This window comes from Camelina sativa, chromosome 3 (genome assembly GCF_000633955.1).
Source record: "Camelina sativa cultivar DH55 chromosome 3, Cs, whole genome shotgun sequence".
NCBI classification, from domain to species: Eukaryota; Viridiplantae; Streptophyta; class Magnoliopsida; order Brassicales; family Brassicaceae; genus Camelina; species Camelina sativa.
This window is the reverse complement of record NC_025687.1, coordinates 21,384,273-21,392,649: the sequence shown is the minus strand read 5'-3', so window position 1 is coordinate 21,392,649 and position 8,377 is coordinate 21,384,273.

The following is an 8,377-nucleotide window of genomic DNA, read 5'->3' as shown; positions in this document are numbered from 1 at the left end:
AAACAACGTTCTAATAAGCTAAACAACCCATAAACAAGCAGATCAGAGAAGTCTCAAGCTTAGATAAGCCATGGTCATGCACTCACCTTTGCCAAGAAGATTTTGAACCTCAAACAAGCAAAACAACGCTCCTAGGAAGCTCTTACAATGATTGCAGCTACAGATCTCTACAGGAACAACCTCAAATCTCCCAAAAACCTCGTGTATGCCGCTCCGACGGTGAGTCGACGTGGTAGTCTGTGGGATCGACTAAGAGTGGTGGTCAGAATGATCCTGGGACCGGTAGTAGTGGGAGGTGATTTTAATATGAGTGTTCGTCTTCATGATACGGGTGGAAATGGGTTGCTATCGTCGGATTCACTTGCCTTTAGGGAGTGGATTAACGATCTTTCTTTGATTGATAATGGGTTCCGTGGGAGCCAATATACCCTGCAATGGGGGGGAGTGGGGAGAAATTTTGTTGCTTAAAGACTGGATCGTGTTCTATGTTTTCCACATGCTCGACTCCAATGGCATAAAGCTTTAGTCATTCATCTGCCCTTCCTTGCGTCAGACCATGCACCTCTATATGTTCAGCTAGTACCAGAGTTAGAGGTAAATCCAAAGAGGAGACCTTTCCGGTTCGAAGCTGCTTGGTTGCAGCACCAAGGGTTTAAAGATTTGTTGCAAGCCTCGTGGGATAGTAATGTTACTACCTGTGAGGCTTTGGAGAAAATGAGGAAGGTGATTCCCTATCGCCTTACTTGTTTGTGTTATGTATTGAGCGGCTATATCATATGATTGAGTGGGAGGTTAGTAGTAAAGCCTGGAAACCTATCCAGCTATCAAATGGTGGACCACAATTATCTTATATTTGCTTTGCGGATGACTTGATTCTGCTTGTAGAAGCATCTGTTGCTCAAGTTCGCATATTGAGGAAGGTCTTAGAAACATTTTGCTTGGCCCTAGACAGAATGTTAGCTTGGAAAAGTCAAAAATTAATTTCTTAGAGAATGTATCTCGCGACTTACGGCAACGTGTAAGTGCTGAAAGTGGAATTAAATCGACGCGTGAGCTAGGGAAGTATCTTGGAATGCCAATTCTACATAAGCGAATCAACAAGGATACATTTAGGGATGTTTTGGAGAAAGTTTCTTCTCGTCTAGCTGGCTGGAGGGGTAGGATGTTGAGCTTTGCAGGACGACTTACACTTACAAAGGCGGTTCTCTCATCTATCCCTATTCATACTATGAGTACCATTAAACTACCTAATGCACGCTTGAAAAGTTAGATCGGGTGTCCAGAGACTTCCTATTGGGCTCTACTATAGAAAAACGAAAGTTGCATTTAGTCACGTGGTCAAAGGTTTGTCTCCCGAAGAGTAAAGGTGGACTGAGTGTCCGCAAAGCATGTGAAGTGAGTAAGGCGTTGATTGCAAAAGTAGGATGGAGAGTTCTTCATGATAAAACGACTTTATGGGCCAAGGTAATGAGAGCTAAATATAAGGTTGGAGATATGCTTGACCCTTGATTGTTAGTGAGTAAAGGTCAGTGGTCCTTTACTTGGAGAAGTATTGTTGTTGGTTTGAGGGATGTAATCATTCAGGGTCTAAGTGGGGTTATTGGTGACAGGAGATAGATACGTTTTTGGACTACTAAGTGGTTGATTGGACAACCATTGACAGAATTGGTTATACGTGATCTCCTATCCAGTTATGAGTTGTTGACAGTAAGAGATGTTTGGCAGGATGGTCTCGGATGGGTCTAGGAGAATATTATACCCTTTGTGCCTGAAAATGAGAGATTGGAACTAGCAGCCGTGGTTGTTGATAGTGTGACTGGTGCATAAGATCGTATGTCTTGGGGAGAAACTGCTAATGGCAGGTTTAACGTTAAATCAGCTTATGCGTTGTTAACTAAGGAGGAGGCACCGAGGCAATGTATGGGACTGTTTTATGATAGAGTCTGGAAGTTGGTAGTACCGCAACGGGTTAGAACTTTTCTTTGGTTGGTGGACAGACAGGTTATCATGACCAATACAAAGCGTCATCATCGTCATTTGACTGATACAGAGGTCTGTCAGGTGTATAGGGGGGGGGTATGGAGACTATTATAAATGTTATCCATGTTTGTCCTGCCATGTCAGGTGTATGGGGACGTTTTGTCCCGATAAGTAAGCAGAGGGTTCTTTTCCAGCAGACTCTACTTGAATGGTTGTATGCAAATTTAGGTGGGGGAGCGAATATAGAGAACCGACGATGGTCAACTTTGTTTTCTATAGACGTTTGGTGGGGGTGGAAGTGGCGTTGTGGTACTGTTTTTGGGGAGAATAAGTTGTGTCAGGACAGAGTTAAGTTCCTTGAGGATGCACCGTCTGAAGTGATGGCGGCTCAAGCTGCGGTATCAGGCTCCATTGTAGAGCGAGTGGAAAGATTGGTGAACTGGTTACTACCGCCGACTGGATGGTTAAAACTGAATACTGATGGTGCATCTCATGGTAACCCAGAGCTAGCAACTGCAGGTGTCTTAATTTGTAATGAGTATGGGGATTGGTGTGGAGGCTTTGCCTTTAACATTGGTTGATGTTCTGCCCCTTTGGCGGAATTATGGGGCGTTTATTATGGACTTGTCATCACTTGGGAGTAGAGGATAACAAGGCTGGAGTTGGAGGTGGATTCAGAGATGGTGGTCGGTTTTCTTAAGACGGGGATCGAGGGAATTCATCCGCTGTCGTTCCTGTTACGTTTGTGCCAAAGCTTTTTATTGAATGACTGGTTAGACTGTACTACACACGTGTATAGGAAGTTAATCGCCTCGCAGATGGATTAGCGAACTATGCGTTTACTTTACCTTTGGGTTTCCATGTACTTAGCTCGGTTCCGATATGTGTTGAGTCTCTGTTGAGGGAGGATATGTCAGATGTGTCGTGTCCTCAACGTGTCCAGGTGTAATTTTTTCTCTTCTTTAATAATACTAGCTAGGGGATTTCCCCTAGTTCCTTACCAAAAAAAAATGTTTTATAGAGGTTAATAATTGATTTAAAGAGTCTTTTCTTAATGTCATTGTAAAATTTAGTAACTACGTATAAACTTATTGTGGATAAAATATTCCTCATTTCAAAGTTTAAAGCAATATATATATGTGACTATAAGTTTAGCTAACCAAAAAATATTAAAATTTAATAAAAACATTTTCTCTTGAAAGATAAATATATTAGTAGGAGTTATATTTGAGTTATAAATAAATATTTTAATTTGTTTTTAACTTAAAAGAAAAGGAATACCAAGTGGTCCAATCAAAATTCCCATGATTTGGTTGTTTTGTTGATATAAACTCAACACTCACACATAATATTTCAAATTGAAAACTATATAAACTTCAATCTAAAGATTTAAAAAAACCCCAAGGATAACTTCTATCTTTTTGGTTTTTGTTTTTGTTTTTCACTCATCAATTTATTTTATAGTGCTAGATTTCATATTAATGGTTTCATCTTTAGAGAATTTAGTTAAAAGGTATTTTTAAAATTATCATTTTTTATATATTTCACTTCCAGTTAAATATGATTTCTTTTTGTGGTCATTATTCATTTTGATTTAATCACAAAGACCAATTTTTTTTATTTAAGTTCTTTTTGTTTTCAAAAACCTCAAATCAGAAATAAAATAATTTAGGCATATTTATCTATTGGATCACAAAACAAAATAGACTTTAGAAATAGAGTTGATAGACTTTATTAAAAAAATAGAATTTATAAATGAATAATTATATATATTGATCTTTAAATATTATATTGATCATATAAAATATTAAAAATGATACATGAATATGTGAGATAACTGGAGTATATATCAGAGAATTAGATATGAATCATTTCAACTTCACGACCTTATTGTGTGGTGAATATTGTAGAAAAGTATGAAAATAATAACTTATAAGATGCTAATCTAAAATATACAATGGAGATAAACATTTTAAAACATAAAACAATGTAAGATATATATATATATATATATATATATATATATCATACAGAAATAATAACAAAAAAACACAAAAAATAATTTGAGATATAGTGGAAGAGGATGAGAGAATGAAAGAACGAGAGACTAAAATAATAAGAGAATGAATATTTATAGGAAGAGAACTGATGAAAAATTACATTTTTTTAAATGGGAGTAACAATTCTAATTTATTGTATTTTTTAATACAATTGATTAATACAATTGAGTGGAGAAATAAAGTTAATGCATAATTTATATGATTTCAGTTTTATATTCAAATGTGAGTTAAATGTCAAGATTAAATGTTTTTTAATTTGTGTTTTAATATAATTTTTTTTTGTTAAAGTTGTATTGCCAAGTGGACCATTAAGGAGATAGTGAAACCTTACTTTTATGTCTATGATTTTTTTTGTAGGTTTGTTGCGTTTCAATTTTATTTTTCTACTAAAAATAAATAAATGAGCATCTACAAATAAGATATTTTCTTTAAAGCATACTTTCTTCTTTCCAAAAATCCTAAAACTGTCATATTTGTTTTTAAATGTTCAAATATTTCTGTTTGCTTTAGTTTGTAATGTTATTTTGTTATATGTTTTAATCACTAACAACAATGTAATAATATTTATGTTGTTTTGTATAATAGATGGAAATAAACGATTCAGAAAAATTAAATACTAGTTGTGTTCAGAGAAATTAAGTACGTTTAGGTTATCCATCCATTACGGCTCATCAACACCCTATTGTTGTCCAATTTTGGTATATACTATACCTACGCCAAAATATTTAGATACGTTTGTATAATCTACGTTTTTACTGTTGTTGTTGTCGTGTTTTTTTTTGTGTGGCTTAAGACAACAATCTTGGTACATAAGCATAAACATTTGCGCATGATAATCATTACAAAACAGACGAAACATTACATAGTACCTTGCATGATACACAACAGCATAACAAAAACACCAACATCACAAATTGTGCTCATGTCTGATGGAGAGAGTTTGATCTTAGAAATATACGTAGTTATTTAAGATAAACCTAATCAGTAGCGTAAACCCTGAAAGTTTGTCCTGTGGTTTAAGTGAACCTGTAAACTGTAAAGAAACAAACATATGACATTAAAGCAGTCCGAATTTTCTCCATTAAACCAAACCATTGAATGTAGTTTTTATTTTAAGAATAATAGAACATTGCATGCTCTTGAAGTCATGCCGAATCCGAACCCGAACCAAACCCGAATCCAAAAATACCCAAAATAAAAATTAAAAATACTCCCTCTATATCATTAATGTTGATGGTTTAGGATTTTTTTTTTTGGTGAATGTCATGGTCAAGCCCCAGATTTTATTAGAATGAAAAAATTACACACGGACCTGCCGAGCCCAAGAAAGGCCAGCAGCGTCATCGTTCAACAAGCCAACAACAATAGATGGAACTAAAGTTAACGAATGAAAACAAAACGATAAACCAAACGCATAGTTCGCTAACCCGTCAGCCAGACGGTTAGCCTCCCTATGCAAGTGACAAATGCGGACAATCCAGTCCCTTGTGAGAAAACCTTGGTACAACCGCACCAGGAAAGAGAGAGGATGAGAATCAGCTTTCCCTGTCATAAGAAAACCAGCCACCAACACTGAGTCCACCTCTAGCTCCAAACTCGTAACCCCATGATCCCAAGCCGTACACAAACCATAGTATACCCTCCATAGCTCCGCTAATAATGCAGAACAACGCCCTATATTCACCGCAAATCCTCCACACCATTCACCATCATGATTTCGCAGTACCCCGCCTGCTGTTGCAAGTCCTGGATTACCCTTCGAAGCTCCATCAGAATTCAGTTTAAACCAACCGTGAACCGGTTTTACCCAACCAACTTGCAACTCGACACTCACCCCCATAGGTCTAGTAACACACTTACTCTTCGCAGTCACAGACACTTCCATAGCGAAGATTTCTTTTATCACAAAGTATGATTTCTTTAGTGTAATTAATGCATTTTTATTCTTAAAATCAAACAGCTTATTAATGTTTTTACTTTTATAATAAACTAGGTAACAACCTGCACTATGTGCGGGAAAAATCGATTTAAAGAAAATTATTATAATTACAATTATTATTCTAGAACCAATATATGTTTGTGTCAAACATAATATGTAACTAAAGATTTTATTTATTTATTCAAAGCTGCATTTTTTCGTATAGAAAATACATTTCACCCGTGAAATCTTTGAATGTGTAAAAGGTCTTTTGGTAGAGAAAATATTGATAAAATGTTACTACTTATTGCAACATGTTTTTTGTGTGGTTTAAAAATCAAATTCATATCTTCTTATGTTTTATTTTGTAATCATAATTCATAACAATTTTGCATCTTTCTTATGTAATCATAACAACATATACTAAATTACTCGGTAGTTTTATTATTTAATTTTATTAAATGTAAGTAACAATCAGATTCTAAACTAAATTTTCTGAAGATAATCTAATTTATTGTTTTATTTTTTGATTATGCTATTTAATATTTTTGAGCTAGTCAGTTTGTTAATAATTTCTATAAACGAATGATTATTACCAAAAAACCCATTATGAAAAAATTAATGAAATTCCAAAATCAACATATTCATTTAAGAATACATTTCACCTGTGAAATATGTGAATGTGGTAAAGAAAATACTTATAAAATGTTACAATTTATGGCAATATATATATTTTTTATGTTTTAAAAATCAAATTTATATTTATGGTTTATCGAGTAACTATTACAATTTTTCATAATCTAATAGTCACCCATTTTAAATATATTATGATATTTTTTGGGTTATAAGTTTATTTATAATGATAAGGGTTATTATCTCATTCCTTTTTAATAGCACATAGATGAATATATAATTAGAACGCATATTCATATTCAGTTATCAATATTTCTATTTTTAATGAATAATGACACTAAATGTTGAGATTAATTAGTTTACATACTTAGATATATATAAATAATCACACGTCATGATATCCCCTGATTTATTGGGAATTAAGTTTCATTTATTGAGTTTGAGGTAATTCAGGGATAATATACTTCTTCTTATATTTAATTATAACAACTATTGAAAGCTTGTTATTTAAATTATTATGGTAATAAGACTAACATAAAAAAATTACATTTTGTTTTTATATAATTATATTAATAAGTTATATGTTTAGTAAGTTATATGTTCTTTAGTTTTATTAAATTTATATTAATTGATATATTTTTATAGTATTTTCAGAATATATTACTTATATTGATTTTAAGATATCAATATTGATATTGATTTTAAGATATCAATATTGATATTGATTTTAAGAAATCAATATCACTTTAACTTGTATATTTGTAAGTAAATTTTAGTGAAATTTTTTCCTTAAATAGTATGTAATTATTTAATTAGTTTTAATATTTGATATTTAAATTTGTGTGAGAAATGATGACATATCTAATTATTATTTAGTTAATTATTTTTTTAATAGAATGACATGTTAATGTTATTAAGTACAAAATTTAAGGGTATTTTGCTAAAAGGTGCACAGAGCTCTCTTGCAGCGACACATCAACTTTTTCAAAAGTGTGCTTCTGTATTAATATATAGGGATAATAATTAAATATATGCATGCATTTGAATGACAAGTGTGAGAAAATTATAAGTAAATGAGTATTAAAAAGAATATAAAACAAAAGTAATTAATTATAAACAACATTTCTATTTTTTTCTTAATCTTGGTGCTAATCTTCAAAAATAAACTATTATGATATAGAGAGTAGATATTAATAATTTAAGACCCGAATACCCGAGTTTTTACTAGAATACCCGAAATTATACCCGAAATTTCAATTTTTGTACCAGAAATTCTGGGTATTTACCCAAAAATTCGGTTTTTATCCAAAAACCCGAGAATTTACTCGAAATTTTTTCGGGTATTCGGTTAAAATTTCGGTTTTTTATGTATCCGAAAATAATCGTGTTTTTAGCGGTTCTGAAAATCTATACCCGATCTGATTCGAACCGAAATCGAACCGAATTTTTACATTACACCGAATGGGTCCTAAACTTCTCTACCCGAAAACCCAAACCCGAACGGTTCCTACCCAAACCCCACCCGAGTACCCGAAAGCCCAACATTATATTTTCGAGCTGAACCGTTCCGTTTGAAGAAATTGTAAAGATTAATTCATAATTTCATATAAACACACCATTCGGTTTAATGGAGTGTTTGTTGACAAAAAAAAAAAAAGCACACCATTCGTTTTGCTATAAAACCCACTTCCTAAAACCCACTTGCACAGACAAAACCTTTGAAGTTCGTAGAAAAGGTTTCTGGTTTTTATTAAACAGAGGACAAAGTCCTTTATACAAAGAAGAA